This window comes from Eptesicus fuscus, chromosome 11 (assembly GCF_027574615.1).
Source record: "Eptesicus fuscus isolate TK198812 chromosome 11, DD_ASM_mEF_20220401, whole genome shotgun sequence".
In the NCBI taxonomy this organism is placed as follows: Eukaryota; Metazoa; Chordata; class Mammalia; order Chiroptera; family Vespertilionidae; genus Eptesicus; species Eptesicus fuscus.
In genome coordinates, this window is record NC_072483.1 from 17,671,835 (window position 1) to 17,692,368 (window position 20,534).

Genomic DNA, 20,534 nt, shown 5'->3' on the forward strand with positions numbered 1-20,534 from the left:
CTAGAAGCCCTATATCTAGAATTTGCATCATATATATATATATATATATATATATATATATATATATATGAGATGCAAATTAGGCCGGGACTCTGTAACGGGTCACAACCAGACAGGAGGAGGTTGCGCGCATAGGTGAGGCCCGGAACAGAGACAGAGACAGAGGTAGGGGGGCCTGCCCGAGCCAGCGCGGCAGCTTGAGCGGTCCGGGAGCGGACATAGGCAGGGGGGCCAGGGGACGCTGCAAGTCAGGTGCAGGTACCGACTTCCGCGGCGGCCAGTGCTGCGTGAGTCAGGCACGGGTCCCGGCCCCCCACGGGGTGCCTCCTCGCATGGCAGGAGGTGGGGCGCCTCCTCGCGCAATTTCAATCGTGCGCTGGGCCTCTAGTTAACTATAAAATTTACCATCTAGTTGGTGCATAAAAACTCATGAGCATTAGACAAGGACGATTTAGTGCTTCAGTTAAAAAAAAAAAAGGGAGAAAATATGCTTAATCCACAAGTAGGATGGAAAGAGGTGACAGAATAAATACACAAAACCTGACTAATGAAATCTTGATTTAATTTAGAGATTTAAAAAATTAGCAGCCTTGCCAGTGTGGCTCAGTGGTTGAGCACTGACCCATGAACCAAGAGGTCATGGTTGGATTCCTGGTCAGGGCACATGCCTGGGTTGTTGGCTCCATCACCAGTAGGAGGCAGCCTACTCATAATTTTATCTCATCATGGATGTTTCTATCTCTCCTACCTTCCTCTCTGAAATAAAATTTTAAAAATATTAAACAAAAAATATTAGCTCTAATTTTCTTTGGCCTTTGTCTTCCTCACTACTTTTGGACAAAGAAGAAGCCTGTCTTTTTGGCACTGCTTTATCCCCAAAGACTGGTATACTGGCTAATACAGTATAAGTGCTAAATAAATATCTACAAGATTATTTATAAAAGTAAGTCTCAATGAGACCCTGGGGAAAACTTAGAATTTATCTGAGAAAGTCTTAGTCAAAATGATAGGGAAATTAGTTTAGTCTTGGGGAGGAAAGACCTTCTACTTCCTCCTGCGTCTTCTTAATTCAATGAATTTCCCAAGGTAACTCAAAGGAAATGTCAAACAGCAAAAAAAAATACACTCACTTTTGCATCTGGAGTGGGGGCATAAGCCAGAGCCTAATGTGCTAAAATTAGGCTATGGGCTCCAAGGTACATAAATATCTTTATTCATCAGTGTATTATAGCTAGTACCTGTCGCCACTTGTTGTATGCTTTAGTCAACGATAAAAAGGTAAAGTCACCATTTTTTAGTATCAATCCTGAGCCCTTCTGGAACATTTTTCCTTTGAACTAGTCTTCAGAAGTTTGTGAAAGTGGGAGGAGTTAGCTCAGAACTTCAGAGCCGGTTTTTTAGTCAAACTGATGCCATGAAGCCGTGGGTACCCACAGCGGCTAAAGGCATTAGAGGTACCCACAACAAATAAATGGGTGCAATAGTGAGCAAGTCAAAAAACAAGACAAATGGGACTCTGGGGTTGAAGGCTGGGTGGAGAACGGCACTATGGACTTAGGAACGACCCCTGCCCCATTTCACCCACGCTTTCTTAAAATGCAATTAAATTACGTTCAATTTCCTATCGCTCATGCAAAAAACTATCGACTTGCCCGCCATCCCACTCCCAGACGGCCACACCTGGTGTATTCGCTGAAGAATCTCCAACTCCCGCCACACGTTTGGCTTGCATCCGCCCAAAGCGGAAGTGACTTCAAAGGGACAAACTGAAAGTAACAGTTCAAACACCAGGAATCTACACCACCTATGGTGTTCTGAGAAAACTCTGCTCTACCTCGCTCTTCTATCCCTCATCTCTTCCGTTACGGCGGCGAAGGAGAGTCACTGCAGCCTCAAGACAACTAGCTCTCCTCCCCAAACTCCCAATTATTCAAAAGTTTGTCCCTTCTTATTGGTCAAGGAGGCGGCATGGATCCCTCCCCAAAACTACAATTCCCGTCAGGCTGCCGAGGGAAGTAAACGGAGAAAAGGATGTGAGCAGGAGCAAAGCATGTTGGGAAATGTAGTTCGCTCCTCAGATAGAAAAGGGCAATCACCCCTCCTTCCCTAGAGAAACCAGGTGTTCGGCTTAGAACCCGTTACCGCTAATGGGAGGAGTCAAGCTTTTAAGCAGCGTTCCTCTCATCTCCCCACATGGAGAATGAAAATTTTCTTTTTCTCCTATAAAGCAGTATAAATACTCCTCGAAAAAATGGTCGTCTTTCCAATATCTTCAGGTCAGTGAAAACTCCCGGAACTCCCCCACCTCAGGTTCCAACTCGTGGGAAAAGGTGGCTCTTTTTCAAGTGGGCAAAATGGCTGTCCTCCTAGTTTTACCATTGGTTACCCTTTGCGTCCTTCAAGGGCGGATACTAATCCCCGATTGGTCCTTTGTCCCTTGAGGGTGGAGGAAGACTTGGCACCGTTCTCCCGCGGCCCAGGAGGAGATAAAGGGGTGGAGAGAAGGCCGTTTGTCTAGGCGTGATTGGATGAGCCTCATATCACTCCGAGGGTATACAGCCTATGATTTGTCGACTGCCCTCAAAGAGAACAAATAGGCGGAGCTAGTACGTGGTGGGAAGGGGCGGGATTCTGCCAGCCGCGGCTGCCGCTGGAGCCGGTGTCCGGGCTGGTGATGGGGTTAATTCCCTTTCGTAAGACTCTGACTTGCACCCACCCAGCCCCGCCGCCGCCCCGCCGCGCCGCGCCGCGCTCCAACCGCCTCCTCCTCCTCAGTAACGCGGGTAAGTGATGCCGTCCCCTCCCCCTTCCAGTTCCCCGGGAATAACGCGCCTCGCTCCCCTCCCCCGCTGGCCAACCGGTAGCGCTAACGGAGAAGGAGGCAGCCTGGGGAGAGATGTGGTGTGTGAGAGAGAAGGTGGCCTTCCCCGCCGAGCCGTCGGCCTCCAGCCAGGCCCCGCCGAGGTGCCTGCTACCAGCCCACCAGCAGGTCGGGTTCCGAGGGAGCCCGGCTCTCCCGGCCCGCCGCTGCGGGTGCAGCTGCATCCACTACCTTGTGCCCACCGCCCCCAACCGGGGGCCATGTGAAAAGCAAACCCCTCGAGGCCTAGCGGGGGAGGCAGGGGAAAGGTTCCCTAGCCCCTGCCATGGCTGCTGCCGCGGCCCTTGCAGCCCCGGAGAGTCGGGACCCAGCCGCCGCAGGCCTGCCGGGAACGGGTGCCGCGCGTGTTTCTCTCCGGCGCGGCCGCCGCTGCCCCCGGCTCCCCGGCCCGCCCCGTGGCCGCGGACCCCGGCCTTGCGCCGCGAGAATTTTTAGAAAGCAAAGAGGGCATTTGGTGAAATGTAGGTACATCTTGCCTGTAGAACCAGGAAAAGCACAATGGGGAAATTAAAAAGAGAGTTGAATGGCTGTCAGTGCCCCGGACTCCAGGGATCAGATTTACACACGTTATGGTTGAGCCATAGGATGTCCCCCAAATCCCGGTGTGTGTGAAGTTTTTTGTCGTTCTCTTTTTTATGTTCCGAGGTGCAGAGGTGCCTCTGTTCTTTGACCTTGCTTTTTATAGAGAAACTTCGATTGTTGAGGCTATCATGCCCCGTGTATAATTGACCCGAGATAGCAAGTCAACTAAGTAAAAGGTGAAGAGGTGCTTTGTAAAATAGTAAGGCGTAGTAAATAACATGATTTTTTTCTAATAAGATTGTCCAGAAAAGTGTGTGATTTTATATATATATATATATATATATATATATATATATATATAGTTTTGCCTAATTGTAATACTGAAGAAACCCTTTGCTTTTAGCTTAAATGTCATTGATTAAAAGAACTTTTAAGAAATGAAAGGATAAAGTCAAACTGGAAGCCCACTTATGTATAATACTTGAAACAGTAAGACCTATGTCATATTTAATACAGTAGGATACTGGTGTGATTAGAATAATTTGACACACCTAAGTTTAACAAAAGTTGGCATATTTGGCCATATTTGAGACCAAATAGCTTCTTCTCACATGTTGAGTACTCATCTTTTCACTCCTTGCTTTTTTGCCTGGGTAAATATGTCTTCAAACAATGGATTCTTTAATTTATAGTAGACATGTCTGTAATGAGTGATAAAATTCTAGGCCTACTTCTGAGGCTTGTTACCAGAATAAACTTGGGTTCTGAAGAAATACCTGAGTTTTGACTAACTGTTACACAATATTTTCAGTGTTTGAGGAAATTATACTGGTTTAATGATCTTCCATATTCCATAATTAATACACCTAGATACAGAATTGGCATAGATCCATAGATTCAGGGCCTGGAAGAAATTTGGATATGTTACAATTTAAAAAATGGAATGCATAAACCCTGAAAGGTAAGTCCCCTCAGTTCCCCACGAAGTAGCCACAGCATACATAGCTCAGCCTAGCATTTTCTAAAACTTGTTGGTTAACTAATAAATTCTATAATTGATGCTTTCAGATCTCATGTGCCTTATGTACAAAGAAGAGCTGATAAAAATATAGGAGGCTTCTGCATTCTCTTGCTAGCGGTGGGACCCTTCTATGAGACTCCGTTCAGTTTCCTCATCTGCAAAATGGGGTGATAATTCTTAACTCATGGGGTTGTGAAGCTTAGAGATAAAGTAGCATGGTGCCTAACACATAGTATGTATGATTAAATATTAACTATAGCTATTTTCATGCATATTAAGAGAATAAAAAATTTTTTCACTCACACTAGGTGTTGCAGCCTCAGAAATGTTCTGTTAGTGAGGAGTACTATGGGGGTTTTTATTTATACAGTGACTTAAATGGCAGTTTGCAGCTCGCCATTTTCTTTTATATAGCATATATTTTATTGATTTCAGAGAAGAAGGGAGAGGGAGAGAGAGATAGAAACATCAATGATGAGAGAGACGCATTGATTGTTTGCCTCCTGCGTGCCCCACACTAGGGATCAAGCCCACAATCTAGGCCTCCGGTTCATAAGTCAATGCTCAACCACTGAGCCACACCAGCCGGGCTGCAGCTAGCCCTTTTCTAAGTTAAAGATATGTGAGAAATTGATTATCCCATACAGTGTTCTTGGAGTTTGTACAGTTGGACAGATTTAAGGTTAGCATGAAAACAATTTTATTATGAAGTCTTCTGACAGTAATGTCTGGCCAGGGTTCAAGGCAGCTGCACCTTATGCTGAATAGCGAGCTGAGGGACATAATGTTATGGCAGACTTCCCAACCTATTGAACCCAGTACAGTTGGATGCTTCTTCAAGAGACTTACATGACAATAGCAGTAGAAAATTTTATGAAATTGAAATAAGCTTTTTCAAGTTACTATGCAGAAGATAAGCATTATCATGCCTTGCCAAGTAATAAAAGAGATTTTCTTGTACTTGCCCTTTAGAATAGCTGATTATACCCATTTGAGTTAATGTTAATTCCTCAAAATAAAGAAGCACTGAAAGTTGATAAGTTTTATTTTTTCCATTCTTGAAAATGTTACAATCATAAACATTGTTGCTACTTGATTTAGAAAATTTCACTTTCATGATATTTTGTAAATATGTTGGGCAGTCTCTGTCAAAGAGGTGTGGTTGCAAATGGCAGTTAACTTTTCAAATAGGTTTTACATCTCGAAACCACAGAATCAGTACTCTTACTCTTGTCTTTATAGTGACACCTGCATACAGTGATAACTTATTTTTTATAACTTAAGATAACTAAACTAAGATGGTTATCTTAAAGAGAAAGGAATGTGTCTGTTTCTTAATATAATAGTAACGTTTTTTTAAAAAAGGTACAATAATCTCTCAATCTCTGAATTCTGATGTTTACTAATAGTACAGACATGTGCAAAAATCAAACAAAATTTTAAGTTAACTTTGCTTCCTCACTAAGGATATGTTATATAATTAAGCAAATTTGCTTGTACCTGATTAAAGGTGTGAGTATGTGTATTTTTCCAGAATTCAATTCAATTAGTCATTGGCTGATGGTTGAAATGAGATGTTATTTAATCTGGGCTCAAAGTTAGTTTTCTACCTAATTTTTATTTTATTCTCAGTTTTTATCCTTTAATATTTTCCCTTTTCTTACCTTCTTAGTCTCCACTCATGCCTATTAACTTAATTTTTTTTCCATTGAAAGCCTACACTTTATTATTGGTGTTATTCTTTCTGTGCCTTCTGAAATGTAAATTTGTGACTTTAAAAAAAATTTGGTTATAAGCTCACTGCTAGGCAAGTTGCAAGGTTTTAAGCCTTATTTCTAAATACTAGACCACATAGTATGTTTAAATTATTGTTTTTATTGCCTGCTTGACTAATGTTTTCATCTACAACTCCTTGACACTACTTCCTCTCCAAAAGAAATTAATCATGGGAAATAAACTACATTTGTTTTTATTTTTAACCTTTCTTCTTGAAAGACAATAATTTGATATTGTCTTGTTTAAGAGTTTAAAGTACTATAATTTGATTTCTTCCAACTTTAGTTTGATCAGTGATGGATATAAATTATTTTTGTGAGGTAGTTGTACAATTAACTTTACTAACCTATCTTCTACATGAAAGAAGTCTCATAACTGGTACAAAATATCACCTTACAGTATAAGATGGAAGTTTAACTAACTGCAAATTTACCTTGCTACATTGGCTCTCACTGGGAAGGGAAGCTGTGGGATTTAATTTCAATGTGGGAAGAAAAAAAATCTCTGTATATGTATGCAAAGCTATGGCTTCAATGAACATAAATCCCTCATTTTAAAATTCCTCTTGGAAAGAAGCTTGCTTATTACAGATTAACTATGTTTAAAATAAATATCTTTTTATTGGAAACAACCCAAATGCCCTTCAGTCAGTGAATGGTTAAACAAAGTGCTTTGTTCATGATATGGAATACTATGCAGCAATAAAAAGGAACAAACCACTGCTACATGTAGCAACCATGTGGTTCTATTTATATAACGTTCTTAAAATGAGGAAATTATAGAGATGGAGAACAGATTAGTGGTTGCCAGGCGTTAGAATGGTGTTGGGGGAGCAGGATGGTTATGACTATAAAGCAGTAGCATGAGGGATCTTTGTGATAATAGAATAGCTCTGTATCTTGATTGTGATGATGATATATAAATCTATACAGGTGATAAAATTGCATAGAGACAAACACACAAATGAGTGCATTTAAAACTGGTAAAATCTGAATAAGGTTGTATAGATATCAATGTCAATCCTGGTTTTGATATTACACTATACCTAAGTAATGTTATTGGGGGAAACTGGATGAGTAGTACATAGGACTTGCTGTACTATTTTTTTCAACTTCCTATCAATATGATTATTTAAAAATTAGAAAGTCAAGTACAAAAAATAGCCATTACTTATATGTATGTTCCTGTATGGTATTCAAAAAAAAAAAAGGGTCTGTTATAACAGATATTCTTTGCAAAACACTGTTCATAAGTTTCTTATTGTTCCTTTGTGTTATTTTTACTGTCATGTTCCCATGTATCTGAGCACAATGGAAATACCCCTACATCAAACATGTCCAAGATGCAATTTCCATTTTCATTTTATATGCTTTGTTTGCCCTAAATGCCAATTCTTTTTTCATTCTTCTTTTAGGCCTTGTTGCCCTTTCACTTTCCAATCACTCATCATTTAAGCTAAAAAGAATCTGATATCAATCATCTATATTGTTCATTTATCATTTGCTATAAGGCTTGTGCTTTTTGAGCAAGCTCTTGTTGGGAGAGAAATCAGGCAGATAATTTAGCCTTTGCCTGAACTATTCTAGTGACAGAGCTGCATTCCTAAAGGACTTGGTTACATTTCCTTGTTTCGAGGTCTTCATTTAACAGAAACACACACACAAACATTTGATGTAGGAAGGGAGGGCATACAGAAGAGGAGATCCAGCTGATCCTAGACACAATTAAAGTCTATCTATATATATAAAAGCCTAAGCGACCACACAACCTGTTGACCGGTCGCTATGATGTGCACTGACCACCAGGGGGCAGATGCGCAACACAGGAGCTGTCCCCTGGTGGTCAGTGTGTTCTCACAGTAGTAGCGCCACTCAGCTGACCAATGGGTGCCAGACACAGGGCGTTGCAGCGGAGTGAGCCTCTCCTGAGGGACTGACTGGGTGACAGCTCGCGGCAGGCGGCTTTAGACTGCCAGTTTGTTTTCTCTTACTCAGGGATGGTGGTATAACCCAAAGGGAAGAAATGTTTTGAAGGACAGTTTTAAAACCTGTTTTCAAATCATTTGGATAATAAGATGATTTGAGAGAAATGATGCTCAGATTTAACTGATTTTACTCTAGTAATTTCACCAACTTCTGTGGCTTACTATTCAATATGCTGAAAAGACTGTAAACATTTTCTTTACTGGGATAGAAAACGGAGCCAGTGTGGAACCTAATACATTTCTAAAATTAACTTTTTGGAAAGTCTGCATTTATAAAAAGATTTTTTTAAAAAAAATCAGTTGATTCACATAAAAAACAGTGCAGTGGATCTGTAACTGATTATCACTCCCTTATCTACTGTTTTATTACCAGGATTCATGAGTCTCTTAAGACAGCTAGAATGTTCTTAGCACCAGAAGTCAAATGGAGTCTTTTCTGTGCTTTCACCAATTTTACAAAATCATGTCACATTGTTTTGTTATATGTTAGAGCATAGATATCCTGTAATTTTTTTCACTTTTCCTGGAAATTTTTCTTTTTTTCTGATTAACAAACAATAATGTATCATTGACATATCCTCAGAGTTATTCAGTCTGTTTCATAGAGGCCTCTTTCCCTAAAAAGATTTCGCTTGGATTCTTGTGTCCTGCTCTCATCCTGGGACTTCCCTTCACAACCTTCCTACCTTGAATCACCTGTTTGCTGAATACTGTGGATACTTCCTCTTTCTTGGTTTTAATACTCTTGCTAGTAGAGAATAGCCTGAGATATTTTCCCAAGAAAGGTTGTGTAGGAAGTAAACCTTTTGAAACCTTCTATGTCTGAAGTCTTTATTCTGCCATCATACTTGACTGATAGTATAGAACAGTGATTTTCAACCTTTTTCATCTCATGGCACACATAAAGTAATTGCTAGATTTCTGTGGCACACCAAAAAAATAGGTTTTTACCCTTCTGACAAAAAATAAGTGTAATTTTGATTGATTTACAAAAAATTAATAATAATAGTAATTACTTAACCTTTTCGCTCCAAAGTGATTAAAAAATCAGGTGCCTGTACTTCTACATAGATTTCTGGTACCAAGAATTAACCAATCAGACACAACCTTGCTATGCGACGCGACTGATAAGGTGTAACTCTATTATATGACATGTATTTATAGACAGAGCATTCACATCTCACAGCCATTGTTGTGTTGGCCTTTTACTTGACAGTCTAAGAGAAAAGAGGTCAGTGCTCCTGACTAAATAGTCAGGTATTGCATGTCGTAAAAATTCTTACTGCACACTCATTGAAAATCACTGGTATAGAATGCTAAGTTCAAAATCATTTTCCCATTCTACTTAGACATATCACTGGTATTTTCTAGAATTTGGGTTGCTTTTGTGAGATCTGAAATTTTCCAAGCATACACAAAATTTTATCTATTACTAAATTCTGTGTTTATTAACATTTTGCTCTTTTTGCTTTATCCCATATCTATCAATCCACTTTTTATGCATTTCAAAATAAATGTCAGGGGTCATTATACTTCATTCTTGAACACTTTGGCGCATATAATTGACTAGAGTTCAATATTTAGTTACTTTTTTATAGGTAGATAGGCATACAGAAAATGCACAAATCACAAACTTAACCATTTAATGAGTTTTTGGCAAATTGTATACATCCCCAAAACGTACCCTTGTGTCTATTAAAATATAGAACTTTACTATCACCCCAAGAAACAACAACCAAAAGTTCTGATTATTTTCTACCATATATTTTCCTGTCCTAGGACTTATGTAAATAGAATCATTCAGTACAGGGTAGGCAAAAGTGGGTTTATAGTTGTGAGTATGCAAAACACCGTTTATTCTTGTATTATTTTTTATTGTATTATTTTCCATACAAACAACTGTAAACCTACTTTTGCTCCACCTTTTTTGTACTCTTGAAGTCCTTTCACTCAACATGTATTACGGATTTATGCATGTATTGCCTGTATCAATAGATCATTTTTATTACCCAGTAATATTCTGTGCAAATATGCAATTCTTTTTTTGTTCTGATGGTGGCTACCTGTGTGCTGTTTCTGTTTTTTACTTATTGTAAATAAAGCGGTGAGACTCACAAGCGTATTTAAGAATATGTTTTAAATGCTTAATATGCAGTATTCTACACAAAAAGCCATTTGTTTTTTTTATTCCATTCTTTTTCTGTTCTTAAATTTTGATTAATACATAGTTAAGTCATAACAGCTGAGAATACTGTCATACTTCTGCTCCCCCCACCCCAGTGCCAGGCCAGGGGACTTCAGGCTGCACCCCCCACCAGGTGGGGCTTGACAGGGGACTTCAGGCCGCGCCCCCCACCTCAGCACCAGGTTGGGGGACCTCAGACTGCACCCCCCCGTCTGACGGGGCTTGACAGGACCTTAGGCCGCACCCCCTGCCCCAGCACCGGGCCATGGGACCTGAGGCTGTGCCCCCCTGCCTGGCTGGGCTTGACAGGGGACCTCAGGCCGTGCCCCCCACCCAGCGGGGCTTGACAGGGCACCTCAAGGTGCACCCCCAGTGCTGGGTCGGGGGAACCTCAGGCCACGCCCCCCATCCTGGCGCCAGGGGACCTGAGGCTACGCCCCCTGCCTGGCAGAGCTTGACAAGGGTGGAACTGGCCAGGTCTGGATCTAGCCCAATGGCAGGGGGAGGGTCCGGCCGGGTCTGGGTCTCACATGATTTTGAGGTGCATGTGAGTGGGTGGGGACCTAACTCTTTGTCCCGTGGTGCGCCCCAGACTCTGACAGGAGGAAGGTTTTCATAAACATTTTACTAACTTTCTTTCATCTCTGACACTTCTATTATAGAGAAAGGGCAAATAGCAATATTAAATTATTTCCTCTAATTAATCCCCTTTTAATGTGCATGAATTTCATGCACCAGGTCATTAGTTTCATATAATACTGGTTTGGCGGTGATGAACTCCTTTAGCTTTTTTTATCTGTGAAGCTCTTTATCTGACCTTCAATTCTGAATGATAGATTTGCTGGGTAGAGTAATCTTGGTTGTAGGTTCTTGCTATTCATCACTTTGAATATTTCTTACAACTCCCATCTGGCCTGCATAGTTTCTGTTGTGAAATCAGTTGACAGTTGTATGGGCATTCCCTTATAGATAACTAACTGCTTTTCTCTTGCTTTTAAGATTCTCTCTTTGTCTTTTGCCCTTGGCATTTTAATTATTATGTGTCTTGGTGTGATCCTCTTTGGTTCATCTTGTTTGGAACTCTTTGTGCTTCCTGGACTTGTAAGTCTTTTTCTTTCACCAGGTAGGGAAAGTTTTCTGTCATTATTTCTTCAAACGAGTCCTCAATATCTTGCACTCTCTCCTCCTCTGGCACCCCCACAATGCGAATGTTGGTATGCTTGAAGTTGTCTCAAAGGCTCCTTACACCATCCTCATATTTTTGGATCCTTTTTTCTTTTTGCTCTTCTGGTTGGGTGTTTTTTGCTTCCGCATATTTCAAATCATTGATTTAATTCTCAGAATCATCCACTTTTCTGTTGAATCCCAGTATATTATTCTTTTTTTCAGTCAGTGTATGCTTAATTTCTAACTGGTCCTTTTCCAACTTTTTGGAGGTTTCTAGAAGATTCTTGAGTAACCTTATAACCGTGGTTTTGAACTCTACATCCAGTAGTCTGCTCTCTTCCATTTCTTTCATTTGCAACATGCCTCCCTGTCTCCGCATTTTAGCTGCTTCCCTGTGTTTGTTTTTATGTATTGGGTAGAGCTGCTATGTCTCCTTGAGTTGGTAGAGTGGCCTTGTGTAGTAGGTGTTCTATACGGCCCAGTGGCTCAGCCTCCACAGTCACCTGAGCTGGGAGCTCTAGGTCCACCCCTTTGTGGGCTGTGTGCACAGTCTTGTTGTAGTTGAGACTTGATTGCTGTTGGTGTCACTGGGGGGAATTGACCTCCAGGCCAAATCGGCTGTGAGGACCAGCTGCAACTATAGTGGGAGAGTTGCTGTTCAGGAGACACCCCTAAGGAGCAGGACTTGCTTCAGTGGGGCTCTGGTGCTCACTGAGTCTGCCCCTTGAGTGTGTCACTATGGATGTGTAGAGTTATAATCTGGTATGTTCTGACACTGACCACTGGGTATACTGGCTCGTGGGTCTCCAGGGATGTGCAAAGTCAGCTACTGCCTGGGGCCACCCAGCAGGAGCTACAAAGAGATCTGCACATTCCTCCTCTTTGTATCAGGTTTGGAAGTGCCCAGATGAGGCCCAGCTCTGAAGCAAGGCAGGCTGGTGCTGGTGCCGGGTCTTGGGCCTTTTATTGATAGGTTTGGGGCTCCCTGACCCAGCTGCAGCTTGTTTGAGAGATTTTACCCTGAGCAAGGAAAGACCATTCATATGCAAAAGCCACTGTGCACAGCTTGGGTGGGGTTGTAAATTGGATGAGGCATGATCTTAGGGACTCACCAGGGCGGAGCAAACAGAAATGCTGCAAGAATCAGCCCTGTGACCCCGGAGGTCCCAGCATAGGAACAATGATCCTGGCGGGCACCTCCGTCTGGGAGAAAGCCGCCCCCAAGTTCTTGCCCCGATGCCAGACAGTCCAGTTCCTTCTCATATGTGTCTGTGTTCTCCAGAGCCTTGCCCTGGTGCTGAAGCTCAGAAGAAGCAGGACCTTGTAAGTTCAGTTCATGGTGCCAGCCTTTTAAGAGGTACATCTGGGTCTCCAGCTGCCTCTGTGTCACTGAGCCCCAATCCACACTGGTTTTTACAGCCAGTAGTTCTTATTGCACGCAAGGACTTCTTTTCCCCTCTTTGGGATCTTGCGCTGGGGGGTCTGGTGTGGGGCTAGGATCCCTTGCTCCTCCAGGCGCCCTCCACAGAGGCGATCTCCCTCCCGAATAAAAAAGTGGCACACGTGGGTGCTGGACCAGCCCGTTCCATGCCTCTGCACCTCCTACTAGTCTCGGTGTGCTTTCTTCTTTACTTCTCTGGTTGTAGAATTTCTATTCAGCCAGATTTCCAGTGGTTCTGGATGATGGTTGTTCTGTATTTTAGTTGTAATTTTGATGTGGTTGTGGGGGGCAGCGAGTATAGGCGTTTACCTACACCTCCATCTTCTTGGGGGGCCAATTAGGTATTTATATTAATTAGGTGTAATTAAGAGTGTGTCTTCCTAGAACTTAGCATTTCACCATATAAAGTCATTGAATTTTGGAGGTAGAAGTTTTTAAAGAATGTTGTTAGTCTGACATTAACTTTATATATGAGTCACACGTTTCAGAGGCATGACTTTTTCTTTTATGAATGCATTTTGCTTGCTTTAAGTAAAGGTTGTCATTTCTACTTGTTAAAGTTTTAGAATGGCTGTTTAAAGACCCAAGTTTACAATATATTTATGTTCTGGAAGGTCTTTTCCAGCTCTAAAATTTTGTTAAATCTATATGATAAATTGAGAATGAAATTTTCTGGTTCCCCTGTTACATTACACAAAAGATTTTATCCTGGTATAATGTCCAATATACACATTCCACAGCTTTTTGTGAGTGTTGATTTTCATTTTAATGAATACTGATTTTAAAATTTAAAACAGAAAAGGAGTAATGTTTTTTTGTCTAGTGTTCAAACTGTATTTGTGGCGCATGAATATTACTTTATGGTTTTTCTGACAACTGCATACAGCTGCTACACAACTTTTTATTTGCATTTACCTTACTATTGAAATGGAAAACCCAATGATAAAATAGGTGACAGGTTAAGAGGATTGACTTAAATGTTAAATGCAGCTTATATCTATCTACTTATAGTTTATTGGGATTTAACACCTATTTAATTTTAGAAAAGTCTTATTCATGTTTTCTCATGTCATGTTTTTCTCAGTTTATGTGGGTTTAGTGAAAATGTTTACAGAAATGCTGTTTCTAAGATAAGGTATAGTTAAGGTTCTTGTTTGTGAAAGATACACTAAGATCATAGATATGGCTACTGATTAATTTGCTTCTGTTCTTAAAGGCATACATACCTCTGCCTTCATGATGCTCTTCATACCTGAGAATAAGAAGCAAGAATTAATGGGGAGGAGGGAGGTAGAAAAAGTACTTTCAGATCTTGAGGCCATGTTAAAAAGATAGAATAGGCTTGGGGCACGGGGGCCGGGAGGTGGGGGTCAGTGGGATTCGATATTTGCACAAATGCTTAGTTGTAAATCAGGCACTTGTAACAGATCTGTATTTTTATACAGGTGTCAGAGATACACATTTGGGTTTTCTTCTTTTTAAAAAAAATATTTTATTGATTTCAGAGAGGAAGGGAGAGGGAGAGAGATAGAAACATCAATGATGAGAGAGAATCATTGAGCGGGTGCCTCCTGCATGCTCTCCACTGAGGATCGAGCCTGCAACCTGGGCATGTGCCCTTGACCGGAATCGAATCCGGGACCCTTCAGTCCGCAGACCGACGCTCTGTCCACTGAGCCAAACCAGCCAGGGCACATTTTGGGTTTTAAGTTATATTTTTTTTGCTAGTTGTATAAACTTTGTCTTTAATTTGAGAGTGAACATATTTGACTCAAAATAAAGTAATGTGCACTAATTATTTATGGAGGGTATTAAACTGAGTCATTCACACTTGCTCATTTGATTGATTACCCTTCAGCACCAATGGCACATAAATAAGAAATGGCTGGAAAGGTTGGAATTTACCTGTATCCCAGCATAGCTGTTGGTTCATGGTATCTCCATTAGTCAGAACCTCGAGCCAGTTCTTCTATAGCTATAATACCAAGCAACCTGTCTTAAGTATAATTACCTGCACCATAATATTTCATTTGAAACTCTTTGGAGTTTGAAGTATAAACTGCATGTATTCAAATTATATATTTTGAAGAGATGCTGGCTTTTTAGATTGATACTATGGCAAGTCACCATTAAAATTTGTCTTCTAAGCATATGGGTGCAAAAATGAAATGGCCCATTAATTTAACTTGAGGAAACTGTCATGAATTAAGCACAGAAAGATGATTTACATTGGATAATTATTAAGACTTATCCGTGTTGGTGGAATAGTTCCTTTTCTCTCCAAAATTCTAGAGCTAGTGACTTTTCAATTGTGCGTATTTTACGGCGAGAATGAGAGCAAATAATTACATACCAAATGAAGGACTTGAAATAATAAATGTTTAAGAAGTTCAGAAGAATAAGGATTGGTTGGACTGGAGAGGTTAGGAAAAATTATGAGAAAGAAAGTATATCATGATGTGAGTGAAGACAGTGAGAAGAGGCCGTCCTAATGAAACTGCACAATTGCTCCTTTCTCTACCTGAGATGCTTTCCTGACATTTACACATGCCTTGTATTTGCACTTCCTTGCAATGGGAGCAACATCCTGCCTTAATTCTTACCTCACCATTTCTTAACCCTTAGAGTTAACCCTACCTGAAATCAAACAACTGATCATTCCCTGAAATCCTTTTGAAGTTTCTCACTTCCAAGTCTTTGCTCATATTCTAACTGGAATAACCATTTACCAGTCCTCCCCCCCCCCCCCAATTATGTATGTCACATGTTTCCATAACCTGTTTTTAAATGTCAGTTTCTTTTTTAAAACACCCCAGAAGTGCTCTCTCCCATATATTCTCCTGTGGCACTATATATGTGTCATTTTCATAACTTATTACTCTGTACCTTGTATCATGCATAGTTCATCATGTATACAACCCTCCCTCCACTTCAACCTGCCTCCCCTTACACTACTCCAATTTAAACTTACCTGGGGTCAAAGACTTGGTCAGCTTGATAATAATAGCTTCTACACTGTTGTTCTTAATAAATGTTTGTAAATTGGAATGTAATTATATATTTTTGTTTTGATTTGAGAATAAAGTAGAGATCAAGGTTACACCTCTAGAATATTCTATTTAGTAAAAGATTTAGAAAAAGAAATTTGCTTTTCATTAATTCAGATATTTTCAACTTGAAGCTAAAATGCTGTCAAATCATTGACTTGATTAAAAGTTTTCTCCCTTGGGTTAAGTATGACTCCAGTAAGAAATGATTACAGTCTGTTAGCAGATAGATACCCTTTTTTAAATGAGCTGATAACTCACGTCTCATTAATAACCTCATGTCCACATCCCAGTCTCAACACTGACATTAGATTAGTTTGCCCAAGAATACTGGACTGCCCTTATTCTTCTTGATAGTCTCATTTTTTCCCTCTGGCCTGAGGCGTATCTTCACGCCTGATTGGGGAACTTGTCTTCTGCCTAGTGATATTCAAAACTCTGCCTTCATTAACGTCTTGTTTTGAATTTTGCCATAGCAGGAACTGGTAATGTAATCACTAAGAATAAAGAATAGTAACCTAGAAAAAAAAGTTTATAGTATACTTTAGTTCTATGAAGCCATATTACAATAACTTCAATAAAGAACCTTTTCAGAAAGTTAGCCCCTTGCTCACCCATTTTGTTTCACAGTAACTCATTGTTCTCCTATTGTGAAACAAGGGGACACTGCGGCCCGTGTCCTGAACTTCATTTCTCCTTTCTATACCTTTTCTGATATGTGGGTGGTATTAAAAGAAGATGCACAACTATTTTTATTGTGGTGAAATACACATAACATAATATTTACTAGCTTAACTATCTTTAAGTGTACAGTTCAGAAATGTTGAGTACATCCACATCACTGTGCCACCAATCTCCAGAATTCCTTTCATCTTGCCAATCTGAAACTCTATACCCATTAACCCTTTTAGTGCCACGGGCCGATCTATCGGCCGGGTGTTTTTACACTCACGCCTTTTCTTTTCTGTGCGTCGCATAGGTTTTGTAGACATATTTTTAGTACCTGTCATGCTTCCTAATCATTATTGACTAATTTTCATTGTGAAAATTAAATATATGTTCGTTTTTTTGGCTAGAAGAACATAAGGTATTTTCTGCTTTGTAGCATACCTGCTTTTACTGCGTAGTGGATGCCATATCTACATAAGTTGACCTTGTATCATCCGTCTTTGTATGGCTATCAAGCTCGTTCCTCTTTTCGTAAACACTTCCGATGACCTCCCGTCTGAGAAAAGCCCTGTGTCTCGTTTGGATTTTACTATTGGTATTGTTGAAGGTACTGGGAATGAATGGCTCCTGGAGAAAAATAACAAATGTGGGAAATCGGAGGAACATGTGAGACAAGACAAGAAGCCGTTAAAAACATTACCTGGAAAAAAGGAGGACTGTTGTGTGTGCAGCAAAAGGTGTGAAACGGAGAGGGCAGCGAAGAAGAAGCCGTGCAGTGTGTGGTGAATGTGAACAGGTCTTCCTGGTGCATGCTGTCCTGAACATAAGTGCGCGTGTTAAATTGTGTGGGGGACATTTTAGTAAATTCAATGTTACTATTTAAAAAATAATGGCAAAAGCATAAAAATTTGTTGGTGAGCTAATAAATAGTAGTAGAAACTAATGCTAACAAATATTAAAGAACAAATTTTCTAATCTAAATGTAAAATAAATTTAATAATAAATTTTAAAATTTACTTTTTTTCATAAATTTATAGAAGAGATAACATAAATGAACTTTTTTATCATACCTGAAAGTATTAAGAGTGTATGTAAAAAAAACTAGCTTCAACAAATAAGTATTAAGCTTAATATAAATTTTAATATTTTTAAAATAATAAATTTCTTAGTACAAACGTGCAAATTCGTCAAAAAAGCCGTGGCATTTTTCACGGATACCAGGCCTAAGAGGCTGGCACTAAAAGGGTTAAACAGCTCCTCCCCATAACCCTCTTTCCCAGTTCCTGGAATCCACTATTCTACTTTCTGTCTCTGTAAATCTGACTTCTCTAAGTCCCTTAAGTGGAATCATAACAATATTTTCATTTTTTTGTGACTGGGTAATTTCACTTAGCATAATGTCCTCAAGGTTTGTTCTATTTTAGCATGTATGACAATTTCCTCCTTTTCTAAGGCTTAATATATTCCATTGTCTGTATAGACAACTTTTTAAATTTTTTTTATTTACCTGTTGATGGATATTTAGGTTGTATTTAGCTTTTGGCTATTGTGAAGAATGCTGCTGTGAACAGGGGTGAACAGACATCTCTGAGACCCCGCTTTCAGTTCTTTTGGTTGTTTTACCCAAAAGTGAAATTGCTGGGTCAAGATAGTAATTCCATATTGAGGATCACTGTACTGTTTTCCATGACGCCTGCACCATTTTCATTCATACCAACAATGCACAGAGGTGCAAGTTTCTCCACATTTGCACCAACACTTGTTATTTTTTGCTCTTTTAATAGTAGGTATCCTGATATGTGTGAGGTAGTATTTCTTTATGGTTATTTACAGGTCCCTAGTGATTTGGCCATTTGCATATCTTTGGGGAAATTCCTGTTCAGATTCTTTGCCCATTTTTTAAAATAATTCTTTATTGTTGAAAGTATTACATATGTCTCTTCCTCCCCCTATTGACCCCCTTCAACCCACCCCTACCACCCCAACCCCCAACCTCACCCCTGTCCCAGGACCTCACCAACCCATTGTATGTGCCCATGGGCCATGCATGTATGCATACAAGGTCCTTGGTTGATTACCCCCTTACCTCCCCACCCCCACCCCCCCACCCTCCATCCCACCCCCACTGTTCCATGCTTCCCTGTCTCTGAATCCACGCAGCCTGTTTTGGTTTGTGACTGTGTATTAGGTAGATCTGCTATGCCTCTCAATCTCTAGTGCAGGACAGTGTCAAATGCTGTTTCTGACTAGATCAGGTAAAGATTCAAAGCCTCCAGAGACCACAGCCTCTATCTACAAACTGATAGGATTTTGTTGTGAATTACCCTCAGGCAATGGTCCACAGGTGTGGTAAGAGTTCTACAGGATGGGGCTATTGCTTTTGTCTAAAGGCTGTTATTCTCAGTCTCTTAATGGGCCTGAGCTACTCCTCATGCACTGTGGGGCAAGGTGTTTCGCCCTCTCCCCCCATAGGGTGGATCAACGGTCTTCCCCCCAGGCAAAGCCACCTGTATAGTTAATGCCTGCATGAGGAATATGGCCTCCTCAGCAAGGGAATGACTCAGCACAGGAAACCAAGGTGTCTGCTTTCTGAGTTCTAACCCCAGAGCCCCCGATCCTGGCATCTCTCACTCATTTTGTGTGTTGGCCTTTTAAGAGGGTGCCTGAATTTTCAGCTGTCTATCCCTGGGCAACTGCAACTCTGCTGTTTTTCACAGCCAAATATTATGTGGGTATCCTTCTCAGTTCTGGTGCTTTCTGCTGGGGCGGGGAGGGGGGGGGCGCGTCGGGGCGGGGGAGGAGTTTGGGGATTAGACCCCAGAGTTCTTAGTGGCAACCCCCCACAGCTGTGATCTCTCTCCAGAACTTCAATTGCTGTCTGTCAGAGCCTGGTCAGCCCTTTCGCGCCTCCGCCCCTCCTACCAGTCTCTATGCTGTCTACACTTTCCATCCTCTGTTACCAGGGTTCTCTTCCAGCGAGTCTTCTGTTGATTATTCAGGCTCCTTACCCATTTTAAAAAATATCTTCTATAATAATAAAAGCGTAATATGCTAATTAGACTGGATGACCTTCCAGACGAAGCTGGGGCTGCGAGGGAAGCCCAGGTCATTCTGCGCTGCCCCCTGGTGATCAGCACACGTCATAGTGAGCGATCAAACTCCTGGTCGAACTCCCAAGGGCACACTTTGCATATTAGCCTTTTATATATATAGGTAGATGATGGGTAAAATGTGTTCAAATGTTCGATACCTGTAATAGAACCCTAAATATAGGATGCTTTCTAAAGTAATTATGTGATCAGGAGTATTGCTATCTTTTTTCTTACCAACAACTGAGGCTATTTATAACAGATTCTAGAGGCCTGGTGCATGAAATTCATGCACTCCGGGGTTCCCTCAGCCTAGCCTGCACCCTCTCGCAGTCCAGGAGCCCTTAGGGGATGTCCAACTGCCATGGAGGCGGGAGAGGCTCCCACCACCATCACTGCACTTGCTAGCCATAAGCTGGCTCAGGGCTTCTGGCTGAGCAGCGCTTTCCCTGTGGGAGTCCAGGGGGCAGCTCCTGTGTTGAGCATCTGCCCCCTGGTGATCAGTGCACGTCATAGCGACTGATCATTCTGCCGTTTGGTCTATTTGCATTTTAGCCTTTTACTATATAGGATAATTAGATACTGTATAGCTCCAAGCTGTTTTCAGAGGACTAAGACATGCAAAAATACTCAGTTATATAGGGTCAGTTAGTTCTTTATAACCTAATCTAAGATCCTTTTAAGTTTAAATTAGAATTCTGTCTCTCTTTTTTATTTTTTTATTTTTTTACTAGAGGCCCGATGCACAAAAT

At 40.9% G+C, this 20,534-nt stretch overlaps 2 protein-coding genes across 4 annotated transcripts in view; one reads left to right on the forward strand and one right to left on the reverse strand.

Annotated features, from left to right (window-relative positions):
* ZRANB3 (zinc finger RANBP2-type containing 3) overlaps positions 1-2,386 on the reverse strand; it is a 213,165-nt gene extending 210,779 nt beyond the window's left edge. Inside the window, exon 1 of the mRNA XM_054723478.1 lies at positions 2,377-2,386. The gene's annotated coding sequence lies outside the window, so the exon portion shown is untranslated. The remainder of the gene's footprint in view (positions 1-2,376) is intronic.
* A 241-nt stretch (positions 2,387-2,627) lies between these two features.
* Positions 2,628-20,534, forward strand: part of R3HDM1 (R3H domain containing 1) — a 196,589-nt gene continuing 178,682 nt past the window's right edge. For all 3 annotated transcript variants that reach the window (XM_054722824.1, XM_054722821.1, XM_054722822.1), the window contains exon 1: positions 2,628-2,783. The gene's annotated coding sequence lies outside the window, so the exon portion shown is untranslated. The remainder of the gene's footprint in view (positions 2,784-20,534) is intronic.